The sequence below is a fragment of the Lolium perenne genome, chromosome 2, assembly GCF_019359855.2.
Source record: "Lolium perenne isolate Kyuss_39 chromosome 2, Kyuss_2.0, whole genome shotgun sequence".
Classification (NCBI taxonomy): domain Eukaryota; kingdom Viridiplantae; phylum Streptophyta; class Magnoliopsida; order Poales; family Poaceae; genus Lolium; species Lolium perenne.
Genome location: NC_067245.2, coordinates 169,443,655 through 169,456,211, shown reverse-complemented (window position 1 = coordinate 169,456,211; position 12,557 = coordinate 169,443,655).

The following is a 12,557-nucleotide window of genomic DNA, read 5'->3' as shown; positions in this document are numbered from 1 at the left end:
ATGAGGCGCCTTTATCCAATATATTAAACAATCCAGAAGCTACGGGTGGTGTCTCCCTATGGGGAATTGAACTTTCCCCTCGGGACATCACGTACGAAAAAAGAAAAGCAATAAAGTCGCAAATTTTACCAGACTTCATCGCAGAGTGGATGGAGCTACAAAATACAGGACCCCCGTATTTATCGAGAACCTGGACTATGAACTTCAACGGGTCCAAGAGATTAGAGGGAGCTGGAGCAGGCGTGATACTAATATCACCTGAAGGCGACAAATTAAAGTATGTCTTGCGGATGACGTTTCCAAACGCATCTAACAATGAGGCAGAATACGAAGCTCTCATACACGGGATGAAGATGGCGAAGGCTTGTGGAGCAACTCGATTAAAAATCTTCGGCGACTCACAATTGGTGGCTCAGAAAGACATGAATCAATAGGATGCAGTCAATGATAGTATGATAGCATACAAAGAAGTATATAACGAGCTAGAGAAGCTGTTTGATGGATGCGAAGTTGTCGGGGGGAAGACCCCGGGTAGGGCAAAGGACTGAGAACAACCGGCTCAAGGCCTGCCGGCTCACGGCAAAGGCCGGCTGAGGAGCAGCCGGCTGGAGCCGTGGCCGGCTGGCCGGGGAGCCGGCTGGTTCAAAGTTCACGCTGGCCTGGCCACAGCCGACTGCGCTGTGGCTGGGCCGGCTTCAAGTTGCCATATCCGGCTTGGTTTGTATCTCCCTGACATGGTCCGGGTTGGTAAGGCTTGCAGGAGAAGGAACTGGAAAGGTAGTCCGGCTCCCAAAGTCCACGATGATCTCACCTTCCGTAAAGGGCGGGGCACTGTAGAGCAACAGTGCCTCCGCCGGACAGGGCGTCATGGCGCCGTACGGCTACAGGTCATGATGGCGACAGGGACACCTCCTCTCCATACCGCTGACTTCGGCGCCGATGACAAGACAAGGCTTGCACGTCCAACGACTCCTGACAGCGGCGCCTCGGGAAGGAGCGAGAAGCCGGAGCCGGCAAGCCGGCCAGTAGGTCATAGGGACTTCTATGTAAAGTGCCAACGTCTATATAAGCTGCATTACCCCCTCTCGTGTAGGGGATCGATCACTTCTTACTCATTCTAGTCTTAGCGCTGCCCTGAGAGAGAGACCTTCGTCTACCTTAGCCTCCCAGGGCAAGCCGGATACAGCTCTAGGAGCACCATTGTACTGTGATACTATCATATACACTCACAGCAGGAGTAGAGGTGTTACCTCCACCGGAGGGCCTCGAACCTGGGTACGTCACCGTGTCGCTCGTGCCCATACCCGCATCCGGATACCACCGTAGACCATACTAGGAACCACTCTCTTTAGCCATCCTATGGCATATGCCGTGACGATACCACGGCATTTGGCGCCCACCGTGGGGCTTTCAGCGTCTGCGGCCGGTGTCTTCATCCGGACGGGCCTCACCATCACCACCGGCGAGCGAGTTGCTGCAGGCTTGATCTAGAGATTCAGCTCCCTCGACTGCGTCAGCGACAACGCTGGCTGTTTCGCTGATAGGCCATTCCCTGCCGGCGGCAGCGTCATCTCCTTCGGCGGCCATGACGTCTACGTCGCCACCGTTGCACCGCCGCGCTACCCGCGGCAGGTGCTACGCTGTGCAAGCCCTCCCCCAGGAGCCGGCGCCAGCAGCGCTCTCGCCAACCCCTGCGTCATGAAAGTCATGACAACCGGCGACGAGCAGCCCACCAAGTCCACGCGCGTCCGCGGCCCCAACCTGGAGCGCAACGTCGACGGCCACGCATCCGGCTCGGGCCCAAAGCAGCCCGCGCCACCATCCCGGCTGGACGAAGTCCGGGCAAAGCTGAGCTCACCGCTCACCCCAAGCGGCGACCCCACCGCCATCGAGGCACATCTGGAGTCGCATCGCCAGCTCCTCCTCAAGCAAGCCGAAGAGCTGGCCACTGCCAAGCGCCAGCTGGAGATCACCCGGCGCGAGTACGATCGCGCCCATGGCTTCACACTAGGCGGCGACAACCCCAGCAGCGCCGGCTTGATTCGCCGGAGAGGAGGCGGCCTCGGCGCGGAAATCAACCACGACGGCGCGGAAGCGCCGGCTCCGTCCGCGGAGCTGCCAATCTACAACACCCCCGACAAGAATATGCTCGCAGCCGAAGCAGCTGCGGAAGAGCTAAGCCTCCTCGACGGAGATGAGCTACGCCGCCAGACGAAGCGGGTGGCCGAGCTGTGTCGTGCCGCAGCCGAACAGGCAAGGGACCCCAGGTACGCCAATCCTCCCAGAGCTCCTCACGCTCGTGGTGCCGCAGGCAACAGCAGGGATGGCCCCAGGGACACGGCCGAGTCCTCCTCACCAGCGCCAAGCCGGCGCCGAGACTGCCGCGCCACACATGCAAGCTCTAGCCGGACAAGCCGATTGGACAGCGGAAACAGCGGCCGCAACTGGCCCCCTCCAAGCCGGAACCAGGAGCACGACTCCGAGCTCGCGGGGCCAAGACGCCCACACCGGCCGGCTCCAGAAGATCGCCAGTCGGCACGCTCCCGGCTGGGCCCACGCGTCGAGCCGGTTAACGCCCGAGACCGCCTCGACCGGCTGGTCGAATCCCGCATCGCGGAAGAAGAAGGGCCAGCCAGCCCCAAGTGCTTCGGGCCCCGCATCGCCAACGAGCCCATGATCGACGGCTTCCAGCTCTCGCGCGACACCCCCAAGTACGACGGCACCACCAAGCCGGAGAACTGGCTGCTGGACTACTCCACCGCAGTCGGTATCTCCAGGGGAAACAAGCGCTGGGCGGTACGATACTCCCCCCTGATGCTGGTCGGCTCCGCCCGCACCTGGCTCAACAACCTGCCAGCCGGCAGCATCAACGGCTGGCTGGATTTTGAAGAAGCCTTCATCAGCAACTTCACCGGCACTTACCGCCGGCCGGGTCGCCCTCAGCAGCTTGAGATGTGCAAGCAGGGCCCGGACGAGACGGAACGCGCGTAGCTAACGCGCTGGTGCGAGATGCGCAACTCTTGCGAGGGTGTGCATGAGATTCAAGCCATCAGCTTCTTCATGGGCGGCTGCCGGCCCAACACCATGCTATGGCACAAGCTGCGCCGCAGCGAGCCCAAGACCATGGCGGCCCTGATGGCCATCGCCGACAAGTACGCGCTGGCTGAGGAAGCCGGCAAGGCGCCGGCTGATGCATCGCCGGCTCCGCCTAGGCGGGACCACCACAAGCCGGTCGAGAACAAGCCGGCCGAGGGCGCCTCTCATGGCAGCCGGCGGGACAACTACCACGGCAAGCGGCACAACGACCAGCCGGACCGACGATACGGTTCCGCTCATGTGGCAGCCGTATCGGACCACGCGGCGGCTGGCGGAAGCCGGCGCCAGAAGCAAGACCGGCCCTGGAAGCCGAAGTTCACTTTTGAGCAGATACTCGACTCGCCGTGCAAGTACCACAGTGGCAAGAACCCCTCCAACCACACCACCCGCGACTGCCACTTCATGAAGCGGCTGACAAGCGGCGAACCGCTCCCACCTCCACCCCCGCCTCCACCAGCCGGCGGGCCGGGTGGCGCAGCCGGCGCAGAAAACGCCAACCTCGAACACCACGAGGCTAACCAGGTGCACCATGGCAGATACCTGCCCGAAGATGCCACCTACATCATCTTCACCTCTGAGCCCGAGGACAAGACGAGCCAGCAGAGCCGTTCCCTCGAGGTCACCGCGGTCATACCGCCGGTCCCCCAGTACCTAAACTGGTCAGAGCAGGCCATCACATTTGATCGCCGCGACACACCGGCTGTCCTTCCGAAGCCGGGCAGCTACGCCATGGTCCTCGACCCCACCATTGGCACAACCCGGCGCAGCGTGCGCTTCTCGCGTGTCCTCATCGATGGGGGCAGCAGCATCAACATCCTCTACCGCGACACCGCCCGCAAGCTGGGCATCCAGGAGGCCGAGTTGCGCCACACCCCCACCGTCTTCCATGGCATCGTGCCAGGCCACTGCTGCCAGCCGATTGGCCGGATCACGCTGGAGGTGATGTTCGGGAAGCCGTACCACTTCCGCACCGAGAAGATTGAGTTCAAGGTGGTGGACCTCGTCAGCCCCTACCACGCGCTCCTAGGCAGGCCGGCCATGACCAAGTTCATGGCGGTGCCCCACTACGGGGTACCTGAAGATGAAGCTGCCTGGCCCAAAGGGGGTCATCACCGTAGCAGGCGACTATCGCCGCTCCATGGATTGCGCCACGCAGAGCTCCAAGATGGCCCAGACGCTGGTCATCGCCACCGAGAAGCAGCTCATCCACGACGCTGTTGCCCTGGCCAAGGCCGCGCAGTCGGACATGCCGGCTGTAGGCAACCCGGATGGGACGACTCACTTCCAGCCGGCCAACAACACCAAGAAGATCCTGCTGGACCCGGCGCAGCCGGACAAGTTCGTCACCATCGGTGCCGGCTTGAACAGCAAATAGGAAAGCGAGCTCACCAGCTTCCTCCGTGAGAATCGGGACATCTTCGCATGGTCTCCAAGGGACATGCCGGGTGTACTGAGGGAGTTGGCTGAGCACCACCTCCACGTCAGGCCCGAAGCCAAGCCGGTGAAGCAGCCTCTCAAGCGCTTTGCCGAAGAAAGAAGGAAGGCCATCGGTGAAGAAATCGCCCGGCTGCTGGTAGCCGGCTTCATCATGGAAGTACTGCACCCGGACTGGTTGGCGAACCCAGTCCTGGTCTTGAAGAAGAACGGCTCCTGGCGCATGTGTATCGACTACACCAGCCTAAACAAGGCGTGCCCGAAGGACCCCTTCCCCCTGCCGCGCATAGATCAAGTCATAGACTCGACTGCCGGCTGTGAACTGTTGTCTTTCTTAGATGCCTATTCAGGCTACCACCAGATTCCTTTGAATCCGGATGATCAAATAAAGACTTCGGCTTATTGCTACACGACTATGCCGTTCGGCTTGAAAAATGCAGGCGCCACCTACCAAAGGTGCATGCAAAAATGCTTGCAGGATCAAATCGGCAGAAATGTTCACGCATATGTGGATGATGTCGTTGTAAAAACCAAGGAGACGTGTACCCTCCTTGACGATATGAGAGAAACCTTCACCAATCTGCAAAGATTCCGGATGAAGCTCAACCCGGCCAAGTGCACGTTCGGCGTGCCATCCGGCCAACTCCTCAGCTACCTCGTCTCTCAGCGAGGGATCGAAGCCAACCCGGAGAAGATCAGTGCCCTGGAGAAGATGGAACTGCCGCAGCGCCTCAAGGACGTCCAGAAGTTCACTGGCTGCCTGGCCTCCTTGAGCCGCTTCGTCAGCCGGCTGGGAGAGAAGGCACTGCCCCTGTACCAGTTGCTCAAGAAGTCGGACAAATTTGTCTGGTCACCGCAGGCGGACGAAGCCTTCCGTGACTTAAAGCGTGTGCTCTCAACTGCACCCATCCTCACGTCGCCGGCTTCAATGGAGCCGATGCTGTTATACATCGCTGCCACCAATCGTGTGGTTAGCGTTGTCCTGGTGGTGGAGCGCAAAGAAGCCGGCAGAGAGCAGCCGGTTCAGCGCCCAGTCTGCTACCTAAGCGAGGTGCTGTCTCAGTCGAAGCAGAACTACCCCCACTACCAAAAGGTCACCTACGGCGTGTACATGGCGGCCAAGAAGCTCAAACACTACTTCCAAGAGCACCCCATCAAGGTGGTTGCCACGGCACCCCTGACGGAAATCATTGGCAGCAAGGACGCCAATGGCCGGGTCGCCAAGTGGGCTCTGGAGCTAGCCGCTCACACCATCCTCTACGAGGCACGCACGGCCATCAAGTCGCAGATCCTCGCGGACTTCTTCGTCGATTGGGCCGAGATGCAATACCTGCCGCCTGTGCCTGATTCCACACACTGGAAGCTGCACTTCGACGGCTTGAAGATGCGAAACGGCTTGGGAGCCGGCATCGTCGTCACCTCTCCCAAGGGGGACCGTCTGGACTACGTCCTGCAGATTCACTTCGCTGCATCCAACAATGTGGCGGAGTACGAAGCGCTCATTCATGGGCTGAAGCTGGCTAAGGAGATAGGCGTGCGTCGCATTCTTTGCTTCGGCGACTCCGACTTGGTTATACAGCAAGCACCTGGCGATTGGGACGCGAAGGACGCCAACATGGCCTCATACCGCTTCCACGTCCAGCAGCTATCCGGCTTCTTCGATGGCTGCGAATTCCATCATGTGCCGCGAGCAAACAACTAGGCGGATGACGCCCTATCCAAGATAGGCTCAACCCGGCAGGCAATTCCGCTAGGCGTCGCCCTGGCACACCTGCGGAAGCCGTCCATCACACCGTCACCGGACTCGGATTCCATATTCGTGCCGACTGACCCGGGGGCTGCTCAGCTGAACCCGGGGGCTTCATCGCCCAAGTCGGGGGCTTCAAAGCCAAACCTGCCGGCTTCACAGCCGAACCCGGGGGCTTCTCAGTCCAACCCAGGGGCTTCAGAGCCAAACTCGGGGGCTTCTCAGCCGAACCCGCCGGCTTCAAAGCCGAACCCGGCGACCACGCAGTCGAATCCGGAAGCTCCCACGCAGGAGGCCCTGTTGGTTAGCGTATTCGAGATAAGATGCGTACCTTCATGGGCACAAGAATTCCTCTCCTACCTCACCGACGGTGTGCTGTCTGATTACAGGGTCCAGGCCAGGCAGATTGAGAGAAGGGCCAAGGCCTATACCATCATCAACCACCAGCTGTATAAACGCAGCGTAAGTGGGGTGTTCCATCGGTGTGTCGAACCGGCTGAAGGGATTGAACTCATACGGGAAATCCATCAGGGAGAGTGCGGCCACCACGCCTCCTCCAGAGCCATAGTGGCCAAAGCTTTCCGGCACGGTTTTTACTGGCCGACTGCGCTCAGAGACGCAGAAGAACTGGTAAAGAAGTGCAACGGCTGTCAGCGCTTCGCCAAGAAAAGGCACCAGCTAGCTTCCGCCTTGAAAACCATCCCCATTACCTGGCCGTTCGCCGTATGGGGCTTGGATATGGTGGGCCCGTTCAGAACAGCCCGAGGCGGCATGACACATCTCTTGGTGATGATTGATAAATTCACCAAGTTGATCGAAGCCAAGCCGATCAAGAAGCTGGACGGCTCCACAGCCGTCACATTCCTCAAGGAAATAATCGTGAGATACGGCTACCCCCACAGCATCATCACCGACAACGGCAGCAACTTCGCCCAAGGCATCTTCTCTCGCTATTGCGAGGAAATGGGGATCCGAATGGACCTAGCGTCCGTGGCGCATCCAGAGTCCAATGGACAAGTGGAGAAGGCCAACGGCTTGATCCTAGCCGGCATCCGGTCCCGGCTGGTGGAGCCGCTCGAGCGAGCAGTCGGCTGCTGGATTGAAGAGCTGCCCAGTGTACTGTGGAGCCTGCGTACAACGCCAAACCGCTCTGTCGGCTACACACCATTCTTCCTCGTATACGGGGCCGAAGCCATCCTGCCGACTGACATCGAGCACGACGCGCCAAGGATCAAGCTCTACACAGAAGCTGAAGCCAAAGAAGCTCGTGAAGATGGAGTCGACCTGGTCGAAGAGGCCGGACTGCTGGCCGTGTCCAGATCTACCATTTACCAGCAAAGCCTCCGACGCTATCACAGCCGGAAGGTTCAGCCCTTAGCACTCCGAGAAGGAGACCTAGTGCTCCGGCTGATCCAACGGACAGCCGGACAGCATAAACTGTCATCCCCATGGGAGGGTCCCTTCATCGTGAGCAAGGCGGTAGGCAACGATTCCTACTATCTCATAGATGCCCAAGAGGCTAAGAAAAACAAGGCGAACAAAACTGACGAGGAGACTAAACGTCCCTGGAATGTCAACTTGCTTCGCCCATTTTATACTTGAGAGCAGGAATGTATGTATCCCTTGTACTCCTTTTGTAAGCTATAAAAAAGCAAGCGCCAAGAGCGCCGATTTCGACAAGTTTTTCGCGTACTCTATTGTTTTCGCCGATTGGCTGACACCCTCTCACGCGGCCGGCTCAGTACCGTGATCCGGTTTCCCGACAGCCAGCTCCCGATCCAGCTACAGACCGCAACCCGGCTGTCCGGCTGGCGGGGGTAAGTGCTTAAGGATCCGGCACGCGAAAGACGGCTAAGGGAAAGAGTGAAGGTGAATTGACTCTTGTACAACTCTTCATAAAAGTGCCGGACTGCCGAACTCGGCTCGTTCGACTGAAATACTATCGGCCTCACCCAGCGGCACGCTCTTGATCCGGCGACGGACCGCAAGTCGGACGTGCGATCGGCAAGGGCAAAGCCAAAGAGTGGGGCGGATGGGAAAAAGCGAACAAGCCGGATGAAAGCAAGCCGGCACACAAATGATTAACAAACACATTAAAGTGTGCTTTAATAAAAGGATAATAATATTCTTACATATACACCCGGCATCCCGGGGATTTAACATTGTCTTGCAAAAGCGAAATTACATGCAGGAACATAAAATCTAAGGACCGGCTGGAGCAGAACAAGCCGGGGGAGCATCTGACGAGCCGGCCGCCGGGTTCGCCTCTGGCACATCCGGCGTGTCCTCCATCTCCTCATCTTCCAGCTCCTCTTCCTCGTCATCTGACGGCGGGTTCGGATCCTCGATGAAGGTGCCCTTGTCGACGAAGTCGGCAATGGCGCAGGCGCGGGCAAGCTGGGCCGTTTTGCATTCCGCTGGTCGAGGCTGACCTCGTTGTACCAGGAAAGCATTAAGGAGAGGGCCATGTCGGCTCCGGCACGCGCGGCGGACTCTTTCCAATCGAGGAAGCGGTCGGGCGCCTTCTCGAGCCAGGCGATGAGGTTGGCCAGGTCCTTAGGCAGCGTCTCCGTTGGCCACAGCAGCCGAATCAGCTCCTCCGCCGCCTTCCTAAGCTCCCAGCCGAGCATCGTAATCGGCTCGACGCGGGCGGCCATGGACGCCAGATAATCATCCATGGAGAAGCAGTCCGAGCTTTCCTCGCCGGTTGCCTGCCTCCGGGCATCCCGCGCCCTGCCGGCTGTCGCTAGTGCCGCCGCCTGCGCCTCAGGGAAGGCCGCTTCAAAGAAAACGCATGTCAGAAATTTCTCGAAGATCCGGCTGACCACAGCCGGCGGATACTCAAAGTCTAAAAGAGAAGACTGGCGGCAGCCGGCAAGAACCGACTGCCCCAGCCTGAAGATGGAGATATCGAAGTCTAAAAAAGAAGACTGGCGGCAGCCGGCTAGAACCGACTGCCCCCAGCCTGAAGATGGAGATATCGAAGTCTAAAAAAGAAGACTGGCGGCAGCCGGCAAGAACCGACTGCCCCCAGCCTGAAGATGGAGATATCGAAAAATATAAATTTCCGCTGCCGGCTACCAACCTAAGCCGGCAGCCGACAGCCGAAAGCCGGCAAAGGGGAAGGAAGAAAAAAGTAAAGACTCACCCGCCAAGCCGCGGTCGAGCGCGCTAATCTCATCCACCCACCGCTTGGCGGTGGCCGACAGCTCGTTGGACTTGGTAGTCACCTCGTCCCGGAGTTGCAGCCGCTGCCGGTCCACCTCCTCCAGCCGCTTGCGGAGATCCGCCACCTTTTCCTCCTCGGCCTTCTTGAGGGAGGCGAGCTGGTCAAGATGGTTGGCCTCAAGCCGGTGCAGCCGCGCCAGCTCCCCCTCTTTCCCCTTCAACTTGGCAGCAGCGGCCCGGGCCGCCTTCTCGCTTTCGGCGTGGGCGGCGCGGAGATCCTCCTCCAGCTGCGGGACCCGGGCGGCGATAGCTGCAAGTCGGCAAAAGAAGCCGTCAGCCGGAAGAAAACGGAGAAAAAGAAAACAACGACAAGAGGAAAAAGTCTCACCCTTGGCGGCCTCCAGCTCGCGAGCCATGTCGGCTCGCTCGATCTTGGCCTTGTGATAGCTGGCCACGAGCTGGTTGTACAAGACGGTCCGCCTCTCCGAAACCGTCTGAGAAAAGGCATGAAGATAAGTATCTAAGCGAAACCCGGACCGGCTCCAAGCAGCCGGCCCACGCCTCGGAGGGCTACCAGGACAATAGAAAAATTGCGAAAAATAACAAAGATGTAAATACCAACCTTGTCGGCCGCCTCCAGCCGCGCCAGATGGGCGTCGGTCTCGGCAGCTCTGGCCTTGAGGTGGGCGCAGAAGCCAGAGAAAAACATGTTCATAGGAGCCACGCCGGGACGTCCGTCCCAACTGGACACCTCGCAGGCATCCGCCTGGTGCCAGGCCTTCTCCATAGTGCCGGCTGAGCCAAGGCTGGAGTCGGAGGCGGACGCCACGTGGAGCAGCCGAGCGCCCTTGGCAACATGAAGACCTTGGGGCGGCTCCGCCGGGCCCCTCCTCGTCACCAACGCCCGGGCATCGGCGTCGTCTGAGCGCGCCGGCTCCTTGATACGTCTCCGACGTATCGATAATTTCTTATGTTCCATGCCACATTATTGATGTTATCTACATGTTTTATGCACACTTTATGTCATATTCGTGCATTTTCTGGAACTAACCTATTAACAAGATGCCGAAGTGCCGATTCTTTGTTTTTCTGCTGTTTTTGGTTTCAGAAATCCTAGTAACGAAATATTCTCGGAATTGGACGAAATCAACGCCCAGGGTCCTATTTTGCCACGAAGCTTCCAGAAGACCGAAGAGGAGACGAAGTGGGGCCACGAGGTGCCCAAACCCTAGGGCGGCGCGGCCCCCCCTTGGCCGCGCGGCCCTGTGGTGTGGGGCCCTCGTGTGGCCCCTGACCTGCCCTTCCGCCTACTTAAAGCCTCCGTCGCGAAACCCCCAGTACCGAGAGCCACGATACGGAAAACCTTCCAGAGACGCCGCCGCCGCCGATCCCATCTCGGGGGATCCAGGAGATCGCCTCCGGCACCCTGCCGGAGAGGGGAATCATCTCCCGGAGGACTCTACGCCGCCATGGTCGCCTCCGGAGTGATGTGTGAGTAGTCTACCCCTGGACTATGGGTCCATAGCAGTAGCTAGATGGTTGTCTTCTCCCCATTGTGCTTCATTGTCGGATCTTGTGAGTTGCCTAACATGATCAAGATCATCTATCTGTAATTCTATATGTTGCGTTTGTTGCGATCCGATGAATAGAGAATACTTGTTATGTTGATTATCAAAGTTATGTCTATGTGTTGTTTATGATCTTGCATGCTCTCCGTTACCAGTAGATGCTCTGGCCAAGTAGATGCTTGTGACTCCAAGAGGGAGTATTTATGCTCGATAGTGGGTTCATGCGTCCATTGATATCTGGGACAGTGACAGAAAGTTCTAAGGTTGTGGATTTGCTGTTGCCACTAGGGATAAAACATTGGTGCTATGTTCAAGGATGTAGTTACTGATTACATTACGCGCAATACTTAATGCAATTGTCTGTTGTTAGCAACTTAATACTGGAGGGGGTTCGGATGATAACCTGACGGTGGACTTTTTAGGCATAGATGCATGCTGGATGGCGGTCTATGTACTTTGTCGTAATGCCCAATTAAATCTCACTATACTCATCATAATATGTATGTGCATGGTCATGCCCTCTTTATTTGTCAATTGCCCAACTGTAATTTGTTCACCCAACATGCTGTTTATCTTATGGGAGAGACACCTCTAGTGAACTGTGGACCCCGGTCCAATTCTCTATACGGAAATACAATCTACTGCAATACTGTTCTACTGTTTTCTGCAAACAATCATCTTCCACACAATACGGTTAATCCTTTGTTACAGCAAGCCGGTAAGATTGACAACCTCACTGTTTCGTTGGGGCAAATTACTTTGGTTGTGTTGTGCAGGTTCCACGTTGGCGCCGGAATCCCTGGTGTTGCGCCGCACTACATCCCGCCGCCATCAACCTTCAACGTGCTTCTTGGCTCCTCCTGGTTCGATAAACCTTGGTTTCTTTCTGAGGGAAAACTTGCTACTGTGCGCATCATACCTTCCTCTTGGGGTTCCCAACGAACGTGTGAGTTACACGCCATCAATCTCTTTTTCTGGCGCCGTTGCCGGGGAGATCAAGACACGCTGCAAGGGGAGTCTCCACTTCCCAATCTCTTTACTTTGTTTTTGTCTTGCTTATTTTATTTACTACTTTGTTTGCTGCACTAAATCAAAATACAAAAAAATTAGTTGCTAGTTTTACTTTATTTGTTATCTTGTTTGCTATATCAAAAACACAAAAAAATTAGTTACTTGCATTTACTTTATCTAGTTTGCTTTATTTACTGTTGCTAAAATGGCCAACCCTAAAAATACTAAGTTGTGTGACTTCACAACCACAAATAATAATGATTTCTTATGCACACCTATTGCTCCACCTGCTTCTACAGCAGAATTCTTTGAAATTAAACCTGCTTTACTGAATCTTGTTATGCGAGAGCAATTTTCTGGTGTTAGTTCTGATGATGCTGCTTCCCATCTTAATAATTTTGTTGAATTATGTGAAATGCAAAAGTATAAGGATGTAGATGGTGACATTATAAAATTAAAATTGTTCCCTTTCTCATTAAGAGGAAGAGCTAAAGATTGGTTGCTATCTCTGCCTAAGAATAGTATTGATTCAT